At 46.8% G+C, this 13,884-nt stretch overlaps 1 long non-coding RNA gene across 1 annotated transcript in view; it reads left to right on the top strand.

Annotated features, from left to right (window-relative positions):
- Nucleotides 1–10,142, top strand: part of LOC121278278 — a 41,501-nt gene extending 31,359 nt beyond the window's left edge. The window contains exons 2-3 of the long non-coding RNA XR_005943089.1: nucleotides 9,422–9,578; nucleotides 9,792–10,142. This is a non-coding gene — a long non-coding RNA (uncharacterized LOC121278278). The remainder of the gene's footprint in view (nucleotides 1–9,421; nucleotides 9,579–9,791) is intronic.
- The last annotated feature ends 3,742 nt before the right edge of the window (nucleotides 10,143–13,884 follow it).

Here is a 13,884-nt window from a genome sequence, read left to right as displayed (position 1 = left end):
CTGTCCACTAGGCTCCCCAGTAGGAACCTCTAAGTTTGCCTCTTCAACTCTCTCAGGCTCAACAGGTCCTGCAGGTACTCCCAAAGCCAGAGGAGTTCTTTCTACCTGTGGTATAGGCTCCAAAGGGGATGTTTGGTGCACCTTTTCTTGTGGATCCGTTTCCTGTTTCCTGAGTGCTCTACATGTCTCTGATAATCCGACATTAAACCGATATATGCCAGGGCAGGGGTCTTATCACTGCACTGACTTCACTTGACAGCCATCTGGACCCATCTCAAAAGTTCTTTGCAAAAACTGCTTCTCCTACAGTGAAGTTTCTTTCATGACCATGGTAATCGTATTAATTATTCTGGGCCTCCTGACTTCTCCCTACCCTCCCCCTTAAATTTGGCCTTATGAGGCTTAACCGTGCCCTGAGATGTCTCTTCATTAATGACTCTGCGGGGGCAATACCAGTGGTCTTATGTGGCATAGTCCTATAGCTGAGCAGGAAGCCTGATTTGCTATGGAGTCCCCCTCTAGTCTTTTCATTCCGACTTTAAAGGGCTGGACTACCTGCTCAGCCACCCCATTAGATGTAGGGTGGTGTGGCGAGGTCTTGACATGTGTTATGCCATTGAGAGTTGTAAATCTTTGGAACTCCCCGCTACTGAATGCCGTTCCATTATCAGACATTATTGTCTCTGGTAACCCGTGTATCGCAAAACTCTTGATGCAATCTGTCTATGGTGGCAGCAGATGTGGGTGATCGCACCTCATATACATCCATCCATTTGGAGTGAGTGTGGATAAGTAAGAGGAAAATTGTGCTCAAAAAAGACCCCACGTACTCAATGTGGAGGTGGACCCATGGTCATCCTAGCCATTCCCAAGGATACAGTGGAGCAGAAGGAGACAATTTCTGCACCTGTTGGCACTGCATGCAGCTCATGACCGTGTTTTCGATCTCAGTGTCCATCCCTGACCACTATAACTAGCTGCACATCAACATCTTCATTCTGGAAATGCTGGGGTTGAGCGCTATGCAGTTCTATTAATAATGGCTGTCTTCCTCTGGGAGGCACAATGACTCTCGCTCCCCACAGTAAGATACCATCCTAGCAGGTGAGCTCGTATCTCCTGTTAAAATAAGGCTTCATGTGGTTCGACTTTGGCTCTTTAGACCACCCCTGTAAGGCTTGTTCCCTGACATGAGACAAAACTGGATTGCGGTCTGTCCATTCTCTGATCTGTTTGGTATTCACTGATGATAAATCCAGCAAGTTTTATAACTAGACAAGACCTTGAGGAATGGGGATGTTCTCATTGCTGTCCTCCAGGGGTAATCGGCTCAGTGCATCAGCATTGGCAATCTGGCTTCCCAGCTGGTGGATAAAAGTATACTCATAAGCAACTAGGGTAAGTGCCCACCTTTCGATGCATGCTGAGGCAATTGGGAGAATTGCCTTATCTTCCCCAAACAAGCCTAGTAGTGGCCTGTGGTTGGATACGATAGTGAAGTGGTGACCAAGGATGCATTGGTGGAATTTCTTAATGCCAAATACAATGGATAAGCCTTCTTTCTCTATTTGTGAGTATCTTCATTCTGCCATACTGATTGCTTTTGGGACCTAGCCAATGGGCCATTCGGAGCCATCCATCATCTGGTGGGAGAGTACTGCCCCCACTCTGTAAGGGGAGGCACTGCAGGTTACAATTAATTCTTTCTTTGGGTTGAATGTACCAACAGGGTCGATGAATTTAATAACTGCTTTGCTGTCGTAAAAGCCTGTTGATGTGGGGCTTGTAGTTTTTCTTGAGTAACCTGTATAATGGAGTTAGTACTGTTGACAAATGTGGGAGAAAACGACCATAATCATTAACCATTCTCAAGAAGGACTTGAGTTCTGTGGTATTTTTCAGTGCTGGCACCTCGCTAATAACTCACCATTTTTTCTACTGGGTGAAGGTCCTGTGAGTCAACCCTATGACCCGGGTTAACCACTTATTTTGCTTGGAAGATACATTTTCCTCTTTTCAAACGTACTCTGGCTTGTGAGAAATGCTTCAATCCCTCTTCCAAGTTAGCCAGGTGTTCTTCATCAGCTAGTCCTGTTACTAGGACATCATCCAGATAAACCACCACATGGGGTAGACCTTGGAGTAAATTTTCCATAGTCCGTTGGAAAATGGCACAAGCCTATGAGACTCTGAAGGGTAACCAGGTAAACTGGTATAACCCCCATGTGTGTTGATAGTCACAAAATCCCGAGAGGCCTTTTCTAGCTCGACTTGCTGTTAAGTGTGGCTCATGTTGAGTTTCGTATATGTGGATCCCCCTGCCAGCTTGGAGTACAATTCATCAATTTTTGGTATAGGATGCCTGTCAAGTGTGGCTACTTTGTTAACAGTCAACTTGTAGTCCCTGCATATTCGCACACTCTGGTCAGGCTTCAGTACTGGAACTACGGGCAGAGTCCATTTGGAAAATTGTACAGGTTGTTAGACTCCCAACCCTTCCAATCCAATATCTACATTTTCTCCGAATGCACAGGAGACAGGCCTCGCCTGCAAATACCTGGGGGTTGCTCCAGGATCCATGTGGATTTTAGCTTGCAGCCCCTGAAGCTTCCCGAGCTCTTCCCTGAACACAGGGGCATATTTCTGTCATCATTATTGCAGATCTTTCATTCTGAGTTGAGAAACCTTGGTCCACTCCAATTTTATTCCCTTAAGCTAGTCCTGACCAAATAGAGTTGGACACCCCCTCTCCACCCTCCCTACCCCTATCAGAGGTAGGTTAGCAGACTGGCTTCCATATTATACTGGAATCTTGCATATACCCTTTACTCACATGTTTTTGCCAGTGTATGTTTTTAGCCTGGCATCTGAGTTTTCTGGCTTTAGTGAGTGGCCTCCTCCATTTAGATATCTAAATGTGTGTTACCCTATGACTGTCATGGATCCGCCTCTGTTCACCTCCATTCGAATGGGTTTTCTGTTGACTTCTACTGTCACGTAGATTGGCCCTGTTTTACCCGTTTTTAAGTTGTGCAGCGAGTAAATATCTGACGCTGTTTCTTCTGGTTCTTCCATCATATAAATTTCACAACTTCTGCCTTTTTGTTTGAAATTTGGCTTCAGTCTTTCTTTACAGTATTGCATAATGTGCCCATTGCAATGGCAGTAGAAACACTGAGTTATTTTAAATTGAACAAGAGTGAAGAAGGAGAGTCTGAAGAAGAATAATACAGACTCGAAAAGCTAATTCTGTTTTTCTCTCCACAGATGCTGTTAGACCTGCTGAGTTTTTCCAGCATTTTCTGTTTTTATTTCTTTAAATTGTCGTTCATTTGTAGGCTGTCCAGTTCAAACTCTGCTATTATTAATGTGGTTTCTATCTGTTAAGCCATTGCTTTTTGCTCTCTGTTGGTGGTGGCTGTTTCCCACCTTTCCATGGAGCCCTGCACTTCCGCGTTTGTTCTCACCGGTACCTCCCTCCCAACAAGAAGAACGGTGCCATTTTTTCCATTTTTTGCTGCCTTGATTTCTTCTGAGTCCCTGACTGCGCTTTCCATTGCAAGTGCCAACTCCACAGCCTTGCTAAAGCCTAAATTTGTTTCCGACAACAACCTTTTTTGAATGACCTTTTCATTAATCCCACATACTAATCAGTCTCTTAACATGTCATTAATTGACATCCTGAACTCACAATGTTCTGTCAATTGTTTTAAGGCTGCTATGTAGCAAGCGCCTGTCTATCCAGGGGTGCAACACCCCAAATTGAATTTACAACACTGCGTTCTTACCGAGGGTTTTGGCTGGAAGTGGCTTTTCACTAGATCCACCAACTCTTGGAATCTGGGCCGGTGGGTGCCATTAAACTATGAATTATGCTGTATGTTTTACTGCCACATGGCGATAAAAGGATCGCTCGCTTCTTCTCCTCCCACGATATGTCATTGGCCAAAAAGAAAAACTCAAGGCATTCAATATAATGTGACCGGTCATCGGTGGTTTGATCAAATGGTTCGATGCGGCAAATTGTGGCACACTGGAGGGCGTTAACTTCACCGACTATGGGCTTACAATTGTAATGTACTTACAATCAGCCTGCAAGCATGGCTGATTCACTACAGTTGAGTTTTCGCAGCTTTCCTTGGTGTGTTGTGTTTTGCCTCGCGGCCAGTCGTTATGTTTCACTGTGGGGCCACTTTGCTCGTGAACCAGTTGACGCTTATCTGTTGGCAGGTGAGTCGATTACAATACACAGCAGACACAGAGACAAATATTAAATAAAGCACATACTATTTATTTACACAAACAACAGAGTGCTAACATGATGTGTTCTTCTCCAACCAGACTCTATTCTAACATTAACATGATAACCTGCGCTACACAGCTATTGGGTCTTACAGTCACACAGTCAATCTGCTCACATTTTCTTAAAGGTGTATTACACCTCAGACTACAACAAGTGGGTAGCTTAACAGCTTTTACCAGGCAAGCTGGTGTTGGGCAAGATGTGGGGGAACCTCCTTTCTGAGGATTCCTCTACCTAACAGAAGCATCTTACCCCACCACCCCCCCCCACCCCCCACATCATACCACCCCCCACCACCACCACCCCACCACCAGCCCCCCTCCTCCCGCCCAACCCCAGCAACCTTTAACCCTCTCCCCTGGCCTCTCAAACCTGGCTCGTTCCCACCCCCGCCTCTCTGGGGTCTGTCAGATGGGGTAGGAAGTCTCACCCTGAGCCAATTAATTCCCTGCTGAGCGTAAAATGGCTGCTGGGCAGCCGGCTTTATCATGAGTGGGGGCTTGACCAACTTTTTTAGTCAGGGGATGAGGGAGCACAGATTTAATCTTGACAGGGCTCCCGGAAATGGCTGCTATGGGGTTGCCACTGGCTCTTCAATGGGCCTACACCTCAATCGGTAAATTTTGCCTGCTAACTCTGTTTCTCTCTCCATGGATGCTGCCTGAACCTGTTGAGCGTTTCTCGCATTTTTTGTTTTTAATATCAGGAATTAAACTTATGACCAACATTGTTCCTGAAGAGAACGTCTCACTTTAGGGTGAATGTTCAGTGACTCCAAACCACCAGTCTGGGAACTCATTTCACAGGAAAATTACACCACCACCCAACCTAAGTAAATGCCCTTCCCCCACACCTCCAAGCTCACCACCAGAGAGGGAAGAAGATTCTTTCCTATATTTCTAGTCCTTGCCTGGAATGGGTGTACTAGAGGGCTACAGAGTTTCACGGGCAGACTGCTAGACGATTCTGGCAGCCCTGGTTGACTTTTGGCTGTGCATTGTAAGAGGTCTATAAATGAATCAGCCTTGCCCAGGAAGGCAGCTTACTTGCTTTCTGCCACAAACAGATGGCCCCGGCATGGTTGGGGAGAGAGAATATTGAGGCACTTTACCTCTTCATCCAGAAAGTGATGTTGTGGAACTGGCTACCTCAAGCAACTAGCATAGACGTATTTAACAGGAAGCTAGGTAAGTGCGTCAGGCAGAAAAGGATAGAAGGTTATGCTGATAGAGCTTGATGATGTAAATGAGGAGGAGGCTTGTGTGGAGCAAACACACCGGCACAGACTTGTTGAGCCTGTGCTGTAAATTCTGTGGCGGTGCTTGTGGCAGGACCCGTCATAGGCGGGACAGAAAATTTGGCGACCCAACAAAATGTCCCTTGACTTTCAGCAGGAATTTCGGGTGGGACCGGAAAATCCCGGCCTATGTACTTCCACATAAAACGTGTGCACCCTCTTTCTGACTCCTTATAGCAGAGTTTCCAATCTTAACAGGACACCAAAAATAAAAGTAAACCGCACTAACTGAGTTCCAAAGAAGAGTCATACTGGGCTTGAAACATTAACTCTATTTCTCTTCACAGACGCTGCCAGATGGGTTTTCCAGCACTTTCTGTTTTTATTAATAGTACACCTAACCTTGCTGAAACGCTGTGTTCTTCTGCAATTTATTTTTCACTTAAGTCAGATAATCCAGGCAAATCATTGGGTAAACTAATTACTTGAGTAAAGAGGTTTCAGTGGCAGATTTACTGAAGCTGATCTGACCAGCTGAATTCTAGCTTCCATGTAGAGCGTGTTCAATAGAGGTGGAAGAGATACAAAATTAGGCCAGGACATTGTCCGAGCGAGGTGACAAAAAGAGCAGATTCCTGCAGACTTTGCAGGATTCTTTCTGCCCATTCACATAAAACTACCCAAGGCAAAGTGCTGCCCCTGAAGGATTTCACATCAGATTAAGTCAGGCCGCGTTCCCAGAATGAACGGAAAAGCCTACGTAGAAGCCCATCATAAAGTGTGCCCAGTGTTGCATGGACCAAGTTACTGTGTTCTGGAAACGGATAGGAAAGGAGGTGGAAAATATATAGCAAACACTTGCATAACGTGTGCTAGGAATGAATTTAAGGTGAGCTGTATTGGTCTTGTGATTAGTCTTAATCCTTTATAATTACATGAGATTGAATCCATTTTCTATACAGTTTAGGACTGAGAAACACAGGCTGGAACCTTGGGCTGGAGGTGATTGGGGTGATGCAAGGCCATGAGTTAATTATAAATGATAAGCTCAGTTACTGTTGGTCTGATACATTGATTAAACGTTTTTATAGTCTCTGATCTAAGTCTCTATCCCTCCATATATCTGTAGTCTCCTCCATCCCTGAAACTCCCTGTGAACTCCAACTCTGACCTCTTGTGCAACCCCAGCTTCACCTCACCATCGACAGCTGTGCCCTTTCACACCCCCCCCCCCCCCCCAGGCCTACCTTCTGCAATTCCCTCCAGAAACCTTTCCACCTCTTTCTCACACTTTAAGCCACTGCTTAAAACCTATCTCTTTGACAAAGCTTTTAGTCACACATTCTACTGTCTCCTCCATTGGCTTGGTGTCAATTTTCCTCGAATTATAATCCTGAGACACTTTAGTATGTTAACAGTTCTATATAAATGCAAGTTGTTCTTGTAGAAGATACGGCTTATGGTAGCAGCCTAGGGATACAGTTCAGAGAAGGTTCACTAGGCTGATTCCTGGGATGAAAGGGGTTGTCCTGTGCAGAAAGGTTGAGTATGTTGGGCCATCCTCATTGGAGTTTAGAAGAATGAGGTGTGATCTTATTGAAACATATAAGATTCTGGGGGGAAGGTGGGGGTGGGGGGGTGGTGCTAGACAGGGTAGATGTTGGGAGGATGTTCCCCTACCCGGTGGGGGAATCTAGAATTAGAGGTCACTGTTTAAAAATAAGGGGTCTCCCATTTAAGAAGGAGATGAGGAGGAATTTATTCTGTCAGAGGGTTGTTAGTCTTTGGAATTCTCTTCCCCAGAGAGCAATGGAGACTGGGTCATTGAATATATGTAAGGCTGAGTTAGCCTGATTGTTGATCGACGCGGTTATCAAGAGTTATAAGGGCAGGCAGGAAAATGGAGTTAGGACCGCGATCAGAGTAGCTATGATCTTATGAAGGCACTCTTGATCTCTAGTTAAACAGAGGTGCTGACCCTTTTAAATTAACAGTCACATGAATGCTTAAAGCATTTAAGTGCCAAAATTATATTTAGGAATCTTTAGTCTCTGGTACTGCTTGTCATGTGGGTGAAATAGTTCCTGGTGTATTTCTGCCTCCATTTTTGACGTGTCTATGGATTCTCCTGAGCATGGTGTTGATACCTAGACACAGGATGCTGCAGGGCCAATTTTATGAGTTTGGCCAAAACAAAGGCCAAGTACTGTGGATGCTGAAATAAAAACAGAAAATGCTGGAAACGCTCAGCAGGTCTGGCAGCATCTGTAGGGAGAGAAACAGAGATGATGTTTCGAGTTTGTATGACTCTTCTTTGGGCCTTCGAACTTTCCTGCTTCTCTTCGGTTCCTTAAGAAGAGTCATATTGGATTCGAAACAATAACACTGTTTCTCTCTCCACAGATGCTGCCAGACCTGCTGAGTTTTTCCAGCATTTTTTGTTTTTATTTATGAGTTGGGCTATGGGTGTGGAGTTGTCTGCCATTCACACATAATGGGAAATTCTGGGGGCCTTAACCTGGATTAACGGACTGAGAATCAGTGACAGCGGATCCGTAATTTGCTGAAATGCACGACCACTGGGCAAGACTCCATACAAGGACACTAACTTAGAATATGACCACTTCTATGTGGCCCTACTGATGTCTTTTCCCAATGTGCCACTGTCATTTCAGTAGGAGTGTAGCACCAAGGTGTTTTCCACCGGCTGGACTGTGATCAAATGAAGGCGTCTTGATGTAATTCACTCCCTCCCCTGATGTTCTATCACCATGTTTCTTTAGCGCCAACTTGCGATCAACTTATGCCTTTAAAACAAGAAGTTTTCAAAGGCACTTCACAGAGCAGGAAGGAATGCTGAAAATTTGTAGCACTGTTGGGATGGGACCAAGCAGAGATTGTTTGAGGAGGCCAGTGAACAGTATCTGAAGAATGGAGTAGGGAATGAAGGGCTAGTGGCTTGGGCATTATTACTTGGCAGATGTAATAATTGTTGCTTTTCCTCTACACTTAGTATCTGAAGCATCCATCTTGTTTGTTGTATCTCTGGTATCGCTGCCAATTCATCCTTTGCCTTTCTTCCCCTCTTACTCTGCTCTGGCTTTGTATGCTGCAAGCCAAGCAGACACAGAGGCCTGAATTTTACACTTGGCGGGTGGGACCGATCAGTCTGCAATTGGCCCCCGAACTGTGATTTCATGCTGGCTGGCCAATTCAGGCCAGCCCAGCGTGAAGTGCCTCTTCCCAGTGGTCAGGAAGGGGTGAGCAGGGGCTGGGGCCTGTCAGCCAAACAACACAGGCTGCTCCTTGAAGGCTGCCAGGGAAGAACATATTTGCAGCGTTCTGAACACCGAGGTTATGGCCTCAAGTACGGCTGGAGACGCCAGGCTGGAGGGCAAGTTGGGTGGGCATTTGGCATCCCGGTTTTCGGATAAGTGCCTCACGGTCCTCCTGGAGGAGGTGGCTGCCAGGAGGGACATCCTCATTCCCAGAGATGGAAGGAGGAGGCCACTGCACCTGACAAAAAGAGATTGTGAGGAGGTGGCAGTGCTGGTCAGCAGACATGACGTTGTGCGGCGCACATGGGTCCAGTGCCGCAAAACGTTTAACAACCTGCTGTACTCTGGAAGGGTAAGTATCATGTTGGCATGGATCAGTGTGGTGAAGTGTTTAGGTCTGGCCGTCAGGGGTGTTAGACCCTGAGTGCCAACTCTCAATGATGCAGGAGCTGACCAAGGGGGTGAGCCCTGGCTGCTTGGACTGAGTGACTTGTGGCTCGAGGGTCACGACTCGGATGTGCCCTGCCAGATGTTCCTTAGGTGGGGTTGACCATGGCAATGCAGGTACAGAGTGGACTCATCCATGCTCCTCTGTCCTTTCAGGGGAAGACAACCCATAACAATATTGAAAGGTTGCAAGACAGGCGGAGGGTCCCAAACCTCCTAATCCTATCCAGATTCGAGCAGGATACCTTGGAGCTGGAGAGGCACCACACACCTCGGTCAACCGGTTGCTGAGAGGCTGGGGTGTCACATGAAGGTAAGAGTGCAATGCTCTGAGGTGAGAGTTTCGGATGGTGCAAACATTCTTGTGTAGTCTCATCCTTGATGGGGCTTCAAAACTGGAGTCCCCATTGATCATTGAAGGAAGATGACACCATGATGCAGATCTCCAGTGTATCACCAGGGTGCCTGGCATGCACAGTGACAGTGTGATGACTTTAACTAATGACACGTCATTGTTCTCCCTTAGATTCACCAGCAGGTGTTCATTTCCCGGACCCCGAAGAGCCACCCTGATGCCAGAGGACCACCGGTCTTCAGCTGTACCTGTGTCACACCCACTCGCTGAACAAGGCACTAGTGCAGATACCAGCACCTCGGTGGGCATTGGATCCTTGGCTAGAATGTCGGAACACAGAGGTAAGGGCACTTCACACTCACCTGAGGAGCAGGTAGAGTCAGAGAGCTCCCAGGGCACTGACAGTCGGAGGGCTGCTGCAGACCAGGACGATGCTGAGTCAAAGGTAGATGATCGGCCTCTGGAGTTGTCCTTTAGACGGCAGATGCTGGATGTCCAGCAGGGTGTGTGGGAGGATCTGGTGGAGATCCATGAGGGTGTGCATGCGGCTGAGCATCCTGCCTCCTCCATGGAGTGGGCCACGACTCTCATGGAGAGGCAGCTCCAGGGACAGAATCAGGTGTTCCTGGGGTTGCGCTCGGACCTGCAAGCCCTCACACAGGCAATCACCTCAGATGGTCAGTGTCAGTGTGGGAGATGGATGAGGCACCCAGTATCCCAGCTAATTTCCCGTCTATCAATGGCGAGCAGGGAGGTCCAGAGCAATCTCAAGTTGGCGCAAGAGCTGCTTGTCTTTGCGGGCTCCTCTCAGGGCGCTCTGGATGACGGCAGCAGCTCCTCCACCCCTCTGCCAGTAACCGTGTCATCTGATGAGGCTGTGGCAACTGGGGTGAAGCCAGGTGTGGCACTGGCTGCTCCCTCGCAGGCGGGGCCAGCACAGGCTCCACTGGCCAGAGGACAACCGCCAAGGTCATCAAGGCCAACAAGACAGCAGAGCAGAGTTCTGAAGAAGAGTCATATGGACTTGAAATGTTAACTCTGTCTTTCTCTCCACAGATGCTGTCAGACCTGCTGAGTTTTTCCAGCAATTTTTGTTTTTGTTTAAGATAGCAGAGTCAGCAGGCTGCCTCCAATGCTGGTGCCAGTGAGGTGGGGCATCAAGATGTAGCACTCGCAAACGTAAGTTTAAGGCACCATGAGCACAAGAAAGACTGGTCACGGGTAATCTTCTGTCCTGTAATGTTTTGTTTATGTTTATTGGTCTGAGAATGAAGAGCAGAGGAGGTTATGTTAATTTTTTTGGATTGTTAAAATGAGATACATTTTGCCCTGAAGAAGGATCATACGGACTCATAATATTAACTCTGTTTCTCTCTCCACTGATGCTGCCAGACCTGTTGAGTTTTTCCAGCACTTTCTGTTTTTGTTTCAGTTTTCCAGCTTCCACAGCATTTTGCTTTTAAATATTGTTTTTGTTGTACTGGCCTTGAGTATGTTTCACCTGTGTATTTTTTTTTGGTGCAGGGTACGCCAGTATGTAATGCTGAATGTGAGTGGCTCGAAACTTTATTGAGAAAGCACTGAGTGGACTTTGGATTCAAATGAAAAGGTCATTTCAGACATCCGGGATGGAGGCGACACCCTGGGCAAGAGGTAGAAGCAGATCTTTGGCAGCCTAGCTGGAGAAGCGTTGGATCAAGGCATCCCTGCTATCTCTGCCTATCTGAAAGATACAGAGGTCTACCTCCACACCCTCGGTGTTCTCCTCACCGTGCTCCTCTTCTGACCCAATACTGGATTCATTCTCTGTGGCCTGTGGAGCTGCCTCAAGATCCTTTTCCTACAATGGGTCCCCCCTTGCCAGTGCCAGATTGTGGAGAGCACAGTATATAACTACTATCAGTGACACCCGGTCTTGGTGGGGGGGGCAGTATTGTAGTGCTTCCCCTGAATGGCTCAGGCATGGGAAGTGCACCTTGAGAAAACCTATTGTTCCTCTCTATCACTGCCCTCGTGGAGGCATGGCTCCTATTATAACACTGCTCTGCCTCTGTTCTTGGGAGGCGGAGAGGCGTCATAAGCCACCTTTTCAAGAGATAGCCATTGTCACCCAGCAGCCATCCATCCATTCAGGCTGGAGCACTGAAGAGCCTCGGCACCTGGGAGTGTCTCAGGATATAAGCATCATGGGAGCTCCCAGGGCATCTTGAACAGACTTGTAGAATCTGCATCCTGTGATCACACACTATCTGCACGTTCATGGAGCGGAAGAAGGTGAGTTTTAGGCCAGCTTTAAAACAGGGTTTATACAACTGCTTATAGCTACAACTAGTTAATTAGATAACTGGCTTAAACAAGTTTTCAGAGGCTAGATTCAGAGAGTATAAAAAGAGGCCATCTCACAGTGCTGACTTTGTCTAAACTGGAGAGCTGCTTTGGGCTACAGTAGAGTGCTTAAGTTGGAGTTTGGTGACTGAGGGAGTTTGGTGAGGAGGGAATGAGGTGATCCTTTGAGTACCACGAGTATGTTGGGTAAGTATTTACTACTTTTATCGCTTATAGTTTTTAAGGTCTTATTTTGTGGTTCATCATTTATAAGGGCTATATTCTGTAGCAACGAGGAGCAGGGAAGAAGGGCCCTAGAGTAATTGATATTATTTGATATTTAGCATCTTCCAAAAAGTTTAATTTAAAGGGGTAAGTCATGGCAGGAGAGCTTAAAGCTGCGGTGTGTTCCTTCTGCTTTATGTGGGAAGCTGGGAACATTTCTAGTGCCCGGCGCCAGCATGTGCATAGGAAGTGTCTCCAGCTGCAGCTCCTGAAAGCCCAGGTTTCAGAGCTGGAGCGGTTGCTGGGGAAACTGTGGAACGTCCATGTGGCGGAGAATAGCATGGAAAGAACCTATAGACAGATGGTCAGATGGCAGGCTAAGAGTCCACAGGCAGGAAGCAGATGAGTGACCACCAGGCAGAGCAAGAGGACTAGGCAGGCAGGGCAGGAATCCCCTGTGGCTATTCCCTTGAAAAACAGATATACCGCTTTGGATACTGTTGAGGGGAATGGCCTCTCAGGGGAAAGCAGCAACAGCCAAATTTGTTGCACCACGGTTGGCTCTGCTGCACAGGGGAGGGGTAAAAAGTGTGGGAATGCAATAGTTATAGCGGATTCAATTGTAAGGGGAATAGATAGGCGTTCCTGTGGCCGCAAACGAAAAACCAGAATGGTACGTTGCCTCCCTGCTGCTAGGGTCAAGGATGTCTCAGAGCGGCTAGAGGACATTCTGAAGGGGGAGGGTGAACAGCCAGTGGTCGTGGTACACATTGGCACAAACGACAGAGGTAAAAAAAGGGATGAGGTACTAAAAGCAGAATATAGAGAGTTAGGAAGTAAGTTGAAAAGTAGGACCTCAAAGGTAATGATCTCAGGATTACTACCAGTGCCACATGCTAGTCAGAGTAGAAATAGGATATGTCGGACAAATACGTGGCTGAAGAGATGGTGTGAGGGGTAGGGTTTCAGATTCCTGGGACATTGGGACTGGTTCTGAGGGAGGTGGGACCAGTACAAACTGGACGGGTTACACCTGGGCAGGACTGGGACTGATGTCCTAGGGGGAATATTTGCTAAAGTGGTTGGGAAGGGTTTAAACTAAAATGGCAGGGCGATGGGAACCTATGCAAGGAGTCAGAAGAGGGGGAATCAAGGACAAGACCAAACGACAGAAAGGGGAATAAGAAAAGTGATAGGCAGAGAAATCAAGGGCAAGAATCAAACAGGGCCTCAGTGGGAAATAGTGGGAACAGGACAAGTAATGTTAAAAAGACAAGCCTTAAGGCTTTGTGCCTTAATGCGAGGAGCTTTCACAATAAAGTAGATGAATTAACCACGCAAATAGATGTAAACAAGTATGATATAGTCGACATTACGGAGACATGGCTACAGGGTGACCAGGGATGGGAACTGAACATTTAGGAAGGACAGACAAAAAGGAAAAGGCAGTGGAGTTGCATTGCTTGTTAAAGAGGAAATTAACGCAATAGTGAGGAAAGATATTAGCTCCAATGATGTGGAGTCTGTTTGGCTAGAGCTGAGAAACATTAAGGGGCAAAAAACATTAATGGAGGTTGTATATAGACCCCCAAACTGTAGTGGTGATGTTGGGAATCGCACTAAACAAGAAATTAGAGATGCATGCAACAAAAGAACATCTGTAATTATAGAAATAGGGCTATCTGTACCTTGCTCATCCTGATTTCTACCCTTA

The sequence above is a fragment of the Carcharodon carcharias genome, chromosome 5, assembly GCF_017639515.1.
Source record: "Carcharodon carcharias isolate sCarCar2 chromosome 5, sCarCar2.pri, whole genome shotgun sequence".
NCBI lineage: Eukaryota > Metazoa > Chordata > Chondrichthyes > Lamniformes > Lamnidae > Carcharodon > Carcharodon carcharias.
This window is presented reverse-complemented; position numbering and strand designations above follow the sequence as displayed.